Raw genomic sequence first — 13,349 nt, forward strand, 5'->3', positions numbered from 1 at the left:
ATATATAATTTTTACATATCAATTTATATATTAGATAAATATATATATATATATATATAACTGATATAGAATTTCAGTTAAATTTATTTTTTATCTAATTTGATGATTAATATGTACAGTACATATTTTAAATTAAAAAATAAAAATGTTTCTAAATGTCCTGTCTTCATATATCTTATATTTAAATAATGTAATATCATAACTTTTATATTTATTCGTCCATGAAATAATTTTAAAATATTCAATCAAATATAAAAAAAAACGTTGCTATATTTTATTTTGTGTACATTCCCGTAATCATGACATCATTCTGATGTCAAAAAATAAGAATTTAGATTTATGAATCCGTATTGTTTTTTGAAGAATAGACATATGTGTCAAGGAGTGTCCATTTTCAAAAACTTCTGGAAAGTATCCAATTTGCTACAAAATGTTCTGGAAGCATTTATAAATTTGTTCTTATTTTTTTTTTTTTTGAATTTTATAAAATAAAAAAAGCAATAAAAATATTCTATAAAATTTCAAAAAATACGATATTTTACCATACGATCATATAGAATTTTTGTAAGTCTATACTTTTAATCTCCTTTTTTTTAAAAAAAAAATAATGTTTATAAATAAAAAAAAATTAATAAAGTTTCTATATTATATTATTGAACTTGAAAATTAAAATTTAATAAGAGTTCTGTTTTTATTAATTTGAAAAAAACGAATTTTATGATTAAGTTTTAAGATTTATATCGAGTTGGATTAGTCACCTCATTTTAAAATGTATGAAAAATAAACAGAAAAATAAAAATTTTTTTCATTTTTCATTATTAAAAAATATATATATTTTACAATAGAATAAAAAAATACAGAACATAAAAGTAACTTTAAAATTTTGGATTGTTTTTTTCTAAATTTATTATTATTATTAAATGAGATACAGTAAAACCTGTGTAAACCGGAATCGCTCCTTGCCGAATAGTTTTTCCGGTTTGGCAGGTTTCCGTTTTTCGTAGGTTCCTTTTAATATATATAAAAAAAAATCGTTCCGTTCCAAAGATTTTTCCCGTTTTACTCGGGTTCCATTTTAGACAGGTTTTACTGTATTTTCCGTGCGAATTTTTTATTTATTTTTATAACAGAATATGATAGAATATAAAGGCTAAAATTTAATTTATCAGAACTCTAATAGGATTACTATAATGTTAAATTATAATTTTAATGTTTGTCATGAATTAATCTTAGTTTATCTTAAACATTTTAAGTAAGATTCGGCTTCAATTTAAAGCCAGACTTATAAGATTATACCATAAGATTATTTATTAGTTTATGTTGTTATTAACTGTATACAACATAAACTTTAATAGTAATATTCTAGCTTAAATTCCTAATGCAGTATAACATGATAACAGTATAATGATATATCAAAACATCCAATTTAATATAACTGGTTTATGTCTACAATATTAAGGCAACTGATTAAAACGAACCAGAACTTATATTTTATAGTGTAAACACAGTAAAACCTGTTTAAACCGGAAATGCACCGTACCGAATACAGTAAAACCTGTTTAAAACGGAAAAAAATATTCCATATCCTGCGACGGTTTACACAGATTTTACTGTATTTTCTGGGCTTCCGTTTTGCACAGATTTCTTTTTTTAAACAAAAAATCGCTCCGTTCCGAAGATTTTTTCCCGTTTAGGTAGGTTTTACTATAAAACAATATTTTTTATTACATAATCTGATCTAGTTTAAGTCATTGAACACGAGGTCATAAGAAAGGGTTTTTAATCATTTTTAATATATATATTTTTTTTCTATAAGAATTTATTTTATGCTTGATCTAGAACAGTAATTTTCTAACATAAACGTTCATTTAAATATAATTTATTAATATTCAGTTGTTGGCTAAGGTACGTATTGTATATTTAATCACGAGGTAGGATTCAGATAATGGAGTGATTTTGATGTATTTTTATCATGTATAAGTCAAGAAACGTAATTAAACTTTTAAACAGAATACTCCTCAAAAATTTACATTCGAAACTTAAATAAGAAAAATAAGGAATCCGCTGAAAAAGAGAAAGTGCCATTGAAATGTTTAGGCTAGAGTGATTAAATTTTAAACATTAAGTGAATCATTTCGCATTTTTATTTCTACTCAAATGGTAATTATTTCACCTTTTTAATTTAATTTCTGAAGGGAATTGCTTTTTTCCCCTTAAATTTAAATTAAAATAACATGGTTTCTTAGTAGTTTGAATTGAATTAAATGAAAATTAACGAAGTTGCTTCGAAAAATTGTCAAGATGGCGTTAAACATAAATATGCGATTCTTTAAAAAAGTTTTGACGACTTTAAAAAGTAATTAAAAATTATTAAAATAAACTAAATTAAAAACTTTTATTATTCGTAAAATTTATTATATTTATTTATTTGTAGAAGGTAAGATTTTAGTTTTAAAAGATAAATTTAAATTGGCCAATAAACATCAACGTATTGCATAGCTTACCTATAAAAGTAAAAGATAATTAGAGATTACTATTGGATAATTTAAATTATATAGGCGAGAATTAAATTTGAATTGACCAATTAGCGTTAATTTATAACTTAATTTTCGTTTTAAAGGACGAACGTAATTTTTAATTGACCAATTAGAACCGATTGATATTTGAATTCGAATCGTATAGGAAGGCGTTAACTTTGAATCGACCAATTAACGACAATATTAGCAAAACCTTACAAATCTGATTTTACGTCAACCACAAATTGCGTTAAACATTTTTTTTTACATTTATAGATTGTTAGAATGACGAATAAAACATTATCAAACGATAGATTTTAAGCAATATATAATAATAATAATAATGGTAGAAGAGAAATTATTCATCACTAATGATTATGCACTTAAGCAGTACTCGAGCAAACCGGCAGACACTCGAACGAATGGCATTATCTGGCTTCTTCAAATCACTGGTGTATGATATACAACATGAAAATTCTATAAATTTCTCGTTGGCAGTATTGAAAATCCATATTCGAGATATTTGATATAACGTTTACTTCAAGTTATTGACATGGACAAACCCATATATCGAATATGTTTCGATGTTTCCTAAACCCCAAACCTCTCACTACCAATGGCGAGAGGAAAAGTGATGGCGGTTGTTTCTATGGCAACGCATCCTCGGAATTCACGATACCCATTCAAGTCACATGAGCGGATCTCCACCTGTTACCAGACTGAATTTTACAGAATCTAGGTGATTTTTCTTACCTCCAAAGTTTACTAATCATGCGATAGATGGTAGCACGCTACTAAACATACAAATTTACATATCGAATTAAATTTTTAAAGACTGTAAATGATTATTCTGGGATTTAAAAGGAATGATAATCATCAGAGATGAACGAAGTTAATTTGAAATTATATCAATAGAGAACATTAAGAAGTGTTTACTCGTTAGTCAACTGAAAATATATCTCTATGGTTAATTTACTATCCTGTGAGAATTATGTCTAACGTACTACCAGAGAACGTCCTTTCTTCCATTAATTTTAGTAGTTCTATCGAGTTTAGTACATGAAAATTTCATTTCTTTGTTGCACCATACATAAAAATCTTTCAAGAAACAGTTTCATGTAAAAATATGAAACTATTAGAACTATTTCTTCTGCTTAATTTTTTAATATACGATAATAGCTTCAATATAATTTTTACCCATAAAAATACCAATAATTTAATAATATTTTTGATTACTTGATATATATTTAAATAGACCAATCAGGAACCAATCAAGACCTATTTTTAGATGAGTCTTATATAGCTTATAAAGCTAAAAATTTTGTGTAAAATTGTATTATATTTATTATCATTTGTACTTATAACGATTTTTTAGGAATTAAAATTTCTTAAAACAAATTAATAAGAGAATAAATCTATCAAATTTAATAATGTGCCGCAGAAATATTGATAGCAAGATTAGACAATAAGTAAATATTATATATAAAAATCAATAATATTTCTTAATATTTTTGTATAAATATCATCAAGTTTTATGCTCGGATAAATATCAATATAATAATATATTAATAACGTCTGAAGGAAGTTTATAACATTCTTTTGATCGTGTTATAAATATATATATGAATGTTATTATTGGAAAACTTTGAGCACAATATTTCCTGGGAATAATTACACACGCTGAAGTGACATTCATAATATATATAAATTGGTTTCCTCCTATATTTTCCTTTATAAATAAGGTATAATTCTTGCAAGTAAATACATATTTATTTACTTGTAGGAATTAGTTTGCCCGCTTTAATTACATACGAACTATAACTGTTAAGCTTATACTTTATAATTACTATAATTAGTTACATTTATGTGTTTTTTAATATATATAAACTAAATAATAATAATAATAATATCGGTATCCAATTATAAGGATTATTGGAGGAAATTTAGAACAGTTTTGATTTTACTTTCTTTTAATTTTATTTGAGTTATTTTCGAAGGTCTATATAATATAGAAACAAAGAACAAGAGGAACTTAGCAAACAGAACGGAGAGACAAAAACTCTTGGTTTAATCTTGCTGGAGGTGAAATCAATCGAGACGTTGCTTGATTCTACACAGACTTCAATCGTTTCGTCTGCGAGTTTGAAGATTCAAATTTATATTTATATTTTAAAAAATTGCTTTTTTTTTTAATTTCAAAAAAATTTTTCCTCGGAGTTTAACTTATAAAAATAATATACCTTTATTCAATTATTAGTTTTATATAGGCGCGTGTTTAAAAAATAAAAAAATAAAACGAATGGCAAGAGATAACATCAAAAATTTAGTTTGGTAGATAGAAAAATAAGTATAAAAGTGGCATGAGGGATGAAAAGTTTTTCAACAAAGAGAGGGGGCAAAAAAAGACAAAAGATCGAAAATATTGAGCTATGGAACTCTTTAAACGCTCATCTCTGTCAGCAAACTAGTCTTAACGAGTCTCTATCACATAGCATTGATCGACAGTCTAATGGAATGTGGCAGAGATGGTCTGCAAGTAGTAGACCCGGCAGATGTCTGCCGTGTGTTGATGATGGAGAGTGAGAGCGAGAGAAGTGAAAGAGAATTTGTTCCCGCTGCTGGCGATTTTCTGACCATTCTAAAAGCATTTCTGGTTTACTTTAAAATGCTATGTGATAGTCGAAACATTAAAGAAAAATGTTGGTTCGATACTCGACTATATTATAATTTATAGCACATTAAAAATTTTTACGATAAAATTAATGAACTTTAAACTATAATGGTTAATGGAGAAAGGGGTTTTGGGAATTGTCTGTTGTTATATGTTAGATGACTTAACAAATATTGTGCAATGAATTTTACTATGTTTAATATTTCTTCCGAAACTTATTATTATTATATATAAAAGTCAATATTAATATTTAATAGGCTAAAAGAAATTGTCTAGAGAAATATCTTGATATAAGTAAACGTTCGAGATGAATTTTAATGAGCACTTATCATTCTAATCATGAAGAAAATATTTCACTTTGCCACTTTATGCAAATTTATTATTATTATTATTATTTTATTGAAAGTACGTCAGTAATTTTTTCCTCTCTATTTTGCCTTTTAACCTCTTTTTTTATTTCAAAAATCTCAATGAAATATATTTTTATTTTTAACTTGAATTTTTTGAGATAGTTTTACTAGTCTCTTAAGATATATTTTGCAGTATTTCTAACGTTTTCTGAACTCTGTAAGCTTAATTATTACGTGGATAAATTCAAAGTGAGATAGTAAAGCGATAAGTTCTTTAATATTCTTAATGCATTTTTGTGAGGTGAAAAAAAAACCTTTCAAATACACTTTTTCTAGCTTTTACACTGAATTTGGCAGCTCGAAATCTGTTTCTTTACTATAAGATAGAAGAGAACTTACCGGTTAATGATTTGCTCTAGGCTTTAGACGGATGGAAAAAAAAGGGGAGTAAGTGGCTCTTGTAAACAAAACGTGCTTTCTCAGGTTGGCTTCTTCCGATAAGGGGAGAGTAAAAACATGAAGATTTCGAGTACTTTTTCAGCGTCATTTCTCTTCAGAAAGCATATTTTTCATGCGAAAATACGGAGTAGAATAATTTCCGGACGGAATTAGAAAATCTTCCAGGACGCCAGCATGACGCTTCCATCAGTCAGAAAGGTGACGGGGCCAGACCAGAAACTGTCTAAAGAGAATTGATGATCGGTAGGAAAGCCATTACAAAATAACAGGATGTTCAAAGAATATCTTTCATTTTGGTTAGAATCAAGAAATAGAAAATTATTGCTAAAAATTTCATTATTTTTTCTCTTCTAGGTCTTTTAACGCCGTCTTCATGCTTGAAATCGTTTCTATTTTCTTTTAAACTTAATCCAAAAATAAGTAAATCAAAGATATCAACTAAAGAATCTCTTTTCAGACGAATTCCAGATGGACTTATTTCTCCCCCTCTTCAAATTATGGATTAAAGAAGACATTGTGTGTTGTTTTCTTTTAATACAATCGCGGCGCCTAGCTTAAAACAATTCTGTTTACATTAATGAAAAATACCAGGAGTAAATATACCAAAAATATATATATAGTTACTATTATTTTCTACATGATAAACAACGAGATTATCTTGATACTGGACTAAGATTAGTTCCAATTCTTTCTTTAGGAAAAAGCGCGTATTTTTGATTCATTGTCTTGATTCATTATATTTGATTATTGGGTTGCAATTTGAAAAAAATTGTAGACCTATAAATTCCCACTGGCATCCATCTCTCTGTCTGTCTGTCCTTAATTTTTTAGATTCATGAAAATCGTGACCAGATATAGAAACATTAAGAGTAGGGGGCACCGACTAACTGTATAAGAACTTCCGGTTTGCACAGGAAATCACGTCATTTCAATTCAAAAATTTTCTCCCGAAAGGTGTTAGATAAATGACCGGCACGACTCTATTGCTAACGAGAAAAGTATGATGTACAGTAGAGTACAGTACAGTGTATTTTGAGGTGGAGAACATATATTTTAAATGAAATAAATTATGATTAAAAATTGCAACCCGGCATTGTGACGACGTCACAATAAATGATTGTTCATAATTAAATATCTTTGTTTATTATTTTATTAAGCCATTAAAAATAAAGATTTGCTCGAATAATCGTTTATATATTTAAAAAGTTTCGTATTAAAATCGTAAGCTTCTTAAATCTTGGAACATTTTTCTGCAAACATAAACTCGAAGAAAAATATTTTACGTGCTTCTACAATTTAATATTCTTAACATTATACGTTTTTTTTCAACCTAACTAATGTATTTTAAATATATAATAATAATATTTAAATTATGTTTTTTTTTTATCATTTTAAAAATTCAAGTAGAAATACATCTTTTTCCCTGAAGGAATAATAAGCTTATCTAAATTAATTATACTTGTACATAATGGAATTAAAGTAAAAAGTTTTTAATATATATATACATATATACAAAATAAGATTCAGTAAAAATTAGGAAAAGAAAATGGAGGAAAAAAATTAAAGTCTCTGGAGATGGTTCGTTATCTACTTATCTACATTAAAATGAAAGTGATTGAAGAAGACAATTACGTTCAACACTAGAAAAGTTGACGGAAAAATTTACTTTTGTACAATTTTTAAAAAAATTATTAACATTAATTTCAATAATATATTAAAAAAAATTATGTATTTTTTTCAATTAAAATTCATTAAAGTATTACTTTTTTAATGGAAAAATATGGACTTATGCATATAAAAAAATATAATTTTTGTAAATTATAAAATGAATATCTTAAAAATTCCTAAACAATTACTTTTTTAAGTTATAAAAACTAAGATTTTTATTTTTTTTATCTTCTTAATTTGATATTCGAAAAAATAATAATAAATAATTTATGAACTGCTTCTTCTTTTAAATTTTTGAATATTTTAAATTATTTTTTTATGTTAATAAATTCTAATTAATTTTCAGTTGGTTATTCTCATAAAATTTTAAATATTAAATAGTTCTTCAAGTAAATTTTGTTTGCTCAACACTTGTCAACGTAATAAACTATTCATAATTATAATGAAAATAAGAAAAAATATATAAATATTTTAAATATTAATAGAATAAGTACAATAAAATTCAATCAAAAATCATAAAATTATAACACAATTTGAATATTTCGTATATAAATTCGTTAATTATCTTTTAAATATGATTATTTATATTAATATAAGGCAATCTTTGAAGTTATAAACTGTTTTAAATTTTTGATTTTTAACGCATTTTAATTAAAATATTTCTGTAAAAACTTAATTATAAAGAGATTATTAATTAATGAAAATTTAGTGCTTTAACTCTATGAATATTTGATTTAATTTTTATTAAAAAATTCAAAGTTAATAATAATAAGTTACGTAGATTTATACAAGAAAAATATTAAATATTATATTTTTATATTAAAAAAAATTGTTTTCTGTATATTCTTTGTTTAGTTGCAATTAATTTTTATAGCTTTCTGAATCGTAAATAGGTTATTATACTGTTATAAGAAAATACGATAATGTAAGAATCGTGTAAGTTCTTTTATTTTCCCTTAGGATATATCTTGTAACAAATATCAAAATTGGAAAAGTTAAAGATTTAAATGTATAGAATCCTTTTTTTTACTAAAAAAAATTTAAAAAATGAAATTTCTAGCTGATTTATAACGTGAAAAAGCTCCAGAAGGTAAGCTAAAACGCATACAATTTATAAAAAAGAATTCGGTGTTTGTGGAGAAAAATCAGAATTATTTCGGGATTTTTTTTCTACTTTTATTAAGATTTTATATAAGGGATTTGAAAGGATATAAAAATCTTTGGAACAACAATAAGGATTGTCGTAAATCAAAGCCCTTTCTAGAATTTATAACTAGAAACCCCAACATCTTGGGCTCTAAGTATTAGTATAGAAATCGAAGTGACATAAAATCGATACTGTATACATTACTTACTTGGATTCGGTACAGAAAACAATGGGATAATCCAATATTTGATTTTTATATATCATATAAATAGCTCATTAACGGGATTTTAATGCCGTTTAATTGCTTGACTTTCGAACATGTTTACAACGTTTACTTTATTTCGATAACGAACGTTCGATTTGTACATTTCTAACCAGTCGCATTCGATTTTAACAATACAAAATATTAATTATAAAATTAAGAGTCGGTAGCTAATCCGGTTGGTTGCGTCTGGTCGATAACATCCGATAGAGGGGATCATAAATTCTTGGGTAAACCGATAATGAAGAAGGAAGGGATGCTGCTAGTTGGGATATTTTATTGTGTTTCTCCGTCGTCGCCAAGATTTACGTTTGTATCTGACCCCATTAGCTAACGTATTGTAACGAAGCAGTCTCTCAACGATAATATTTCAACCAATAGGGATGCTCGACCGCTTTAAACTGTCACCCAAAGGATAAAAGTTTAGATGAGATTACCGCATTTTAATATCTTTCCACTCAAAACGAGTATAAAATTACCAATTTTTACGCCTTTCCTGTAAATTATATATGACTTTTATTATTATTTTTTTGAATATTTTTTCATTCTTTAGTCAAAAAATATTGCATTAAAAAAAATCGAATATAGTAAAAGATTCGTATTGTACCCTATTGACCCGAATGTGGAAAAGGACATTGGGGTGACAGTTGACATTCTGTTTAGTTGACAAGACTGGCGATGCGTGTTGAGATTTGCACGTCTCCATCCCTGCTGCTATGGCAACAGATCTCATTCAAAGGATGCAATGGGAATTTACAGTGAGAGAGAATGGTAACGAGGGATACTTGCGGCACTTGTTACTGTTTTCGTCTGTCTGGGAATATCACAATTCTTACAAAACATGCCGCCGTATAACCTACGAAATCACCAGATGCTGAAGGTAATTTCGAGGAAAATTATTTTTCTTTCGGCTACTGTTTCAGATTAAAAATTTTTCTTGTGGTAGCTGCAAGAGTCAGTATTTATGCTTTTGTTAGCGAGTTGCGGGATTACACGATCCTTGACGTGTCCTTTCTGAAACCTCATGAATTTTGATTATAAAAGCAAAAGTTTTAATAGAATTTTAATGATAATGAAGATGACTTTACGTGGTTTTAACGGGAAAAAAGTAAAATTTAATTTTTATAAATTTAATTAAACATAGAGACAATTATCTTGCATCAGAAGAATCTTGCCATCTATCGATATTATACAAGAAACTTTGAGTTATAGTGGTTAAAATTATTATTTAATGCTTTGATTTCTCTTAAGATAATTAATTATTACATTATTTATTTAAATATCTTCCCAATATTTGTATACTATTAAGCCTAAGCAAATCTATAAAACAATTCTATTAAAGTCTTATTAAAATTGTAACAACAGATATATACCGTTACATAGAACGTATGGTTAAATTTAATTTTAATTCAATTTTGAGTTGAGAAATGCCTACTTTGCATGGAAATTCTTAAGAAATGAGATTTTCTAGAGGCAACTAGATAATATAAACGAAATATAATTTAATTGGAGCTGTATTTAAACATGTTGTAGCAATTTATAATATACAAAAAGGCTTTTTGCCTTATTAAATAAACACACTTGAGCCTCAAATTTTTTGAGAATGAAGCCTCATAGTATGAAGCCCTAAGCTGTGGCTTGCTTGACTTACATGTACTGTACACCCTATCCCAAATTTCATATTCAAAATTTATAATTTAAAGAATAATTTATGCATTATTTTCTAGAAATTCTGTAGAATATATTCTAAAGAATTAAGAATATATATATAAGTAAACTGTGATATATAGTCTTAGAATAGCTATATAATAAATTGTAAATTTATTACCGGTATATATAATTTGACGTATATTTTATATTAATTTATAAATATTATAAAAATGCATTTAAAATTCAATTAATTACAATTTTCATTAATTTATTTATGTAATTAATTACTACAAATTCATTCTATAATGAACTTAGCTGAATACAAATTGACATTTTAAGTAAACATTGTAAATGCTTTTTAATTATTTAATAACGAAATTTAAATTTATCATCTATTTATCAGTAGAATATTTATCATAGATAATATTCCTTAGAAACGGTTATAAGATTTTAATTTTAATAGTATCATCTCGATTAATGAGAGTTATATCAAATTACAATCAATAATTTTTGCTAAAAATTTTTGTAAACGTTGCAAATATTCATTTTATTTAAGTTAAAATAAAGTATAGAAAAATTACACGTGTCTACAATAAATAAATTATACTTACTAGAGCAAATTTTAGTGTATAAATCAAATGTTCAGTCAGTAGAACAAAGTTAGCAGAGTTACATTACATATTTATGTCATTTGTATATATTAAAAAATATATATATACAACTAAATGTACATATAAATATTTATCTTAAAAAAATTATATATTCTGTGGCACTATTCACTAATTCAATTTATTTTAAATAAATATTGATTAAATAAAAACTGTGACTTTAAAAATCAGAATAAGAAAGTAAGTAAATAATGTTGACTAGGCTATAAAATATATTGCCTAAATGTATATAAAAATAACATATTTTGTCATGGAAACTTTTTAATTTTTAATGAAAATAATTTTGCTTTTTTAAATTTATTTGATAAAATGTAAGAATGTGTTTATAATAAATAGTTGAAATTGTAAACATGTATCCTTAAGTATAAGTGGCATGTTCGCCTAGAAATGAACCTTTTAGACAGAAAAAGAATACAGTTTTGGTTTCTAATGGAGTTCGAACTCACGTTCTTGTATAGGTTCTAATAGCGGCGCATTATGACTTCATGGGACCTAGGCAAAATTTGCTGAAGTCAACACTAGGTCACCATGTACTGTAGTGTTGACTTCAGACATTTATCTTTTGGGGAATTTTTTGGAAAATATTTTCTTACAAAAGATTTGTTTGAGGCTCCCTGTTGTTGGGGGCCCTAAGAAATTGTTCTTTTTGTCCATAGGATAACGCGCAACTGGGTCATAACCCACGTCCTTCTATAGGTTCGAACCCCACCAAATTTATATTTTTTCTATCTATAATGTTACTTTTAGGTGAACATGTGACCTATCAACTATTTATTATACAAAAACATTCTTATACAGCATTTCATTTAAAAATTTTTAATGCATGATAAAAGTATTGTAATGAGGAAATAAAAATTCCCTTGACAGAATATGTAATTATTATATAGCCAAATCAAAATTATTTATTTACTTTCTTATTCTGATTTAAAGTCAGTTTTTATCTCAATATTTATTTAAAATAAGAAATTAAATTAGTGGAAAAAATATTGACTCATTTATTTAACTAAACTTTTGATTTTTTTTAATATAAATAAAACTGAAATTAAATTATATTTTAAGCTTTTATAATTTTTCATTTCATAAACAGTCGAACCATTTAATAATATGAGATTTTTGAACGTAATTGTAATTAAAGTACCCCTATTCAAAGTTGCCTAGAGAAATATTTAGCAGTCCAAATGCAACCATATCTGGTTTAGTGACATTTCAGGATATGACGAATACATTTCCTCAAAAAAGTATCAAAACTGACCTCTAGGGCACTTTTGGCGTTTTGGATCATAATTCTCGTGACTTTTGGTTACGGGTACACTTTTTTGGTATAGATAGTGTCGGGGACATGTTGCAAATTTGGCAGCCTTAAAAGACAGTATCAAACTGTACGAGAGAAGCAGCACATAATATCAATTATGGTTGGCCATTGAACGCACTGTTCGTCTTCTTCAGGTTTTTCACCTGCAGAATGGGAAATACATTGAGCATTGCTAAGATCTCTGTATAACTGAGTGTATTCTTGTACTGTACAAATAAAATGTCGCTTGCAACACTAAAACTGCCACAGTAACGACTTCTGGTACTAATGTTTGCTTTTACGGAAATATCATCCTCATGTTCTGAAATGTCACCATACCAGATTTAGTTGCATTTGGGCTGGTAAATATCTCTGTTGACGACATTGAACAGAGGTACTTTAATTATTGATACGATCATCTGGTACTTGATGAATTGGATGTTATTTATCCTTTTATATTAAATTTTATCTTTTAGAGAGAGAGGTCAATATTTAATCATACTGTACAGAATTTCTATATAATTAAAGAGTTATTAAATATAATTATGTACTTAATAGAAACTTAATCATCGAATCACTTTAACCGAAATAATGAAGAAAACTATTTAACATAATTTTAAAGAACATATTTATATCATTATAATCGTTATTATTGGCAAATGCGGAC

The sequence above is a fragment of the Centruroides sculpturatus genome, unplaced genomic scaffold (assembly GCF_000671375.1).
Source record: "Centruroides sculpturatus isolate CEXI.00-Female unplaced genomic scaffold, Cexi_2.0 scaffold1322, whole genome shotgun sequence".
NCBI lineage: Eukaryota > Metazoa > Arthropoda > Arachnida > Scorpiones > Buthidae > Centruroides > Centruroides sculpturatus.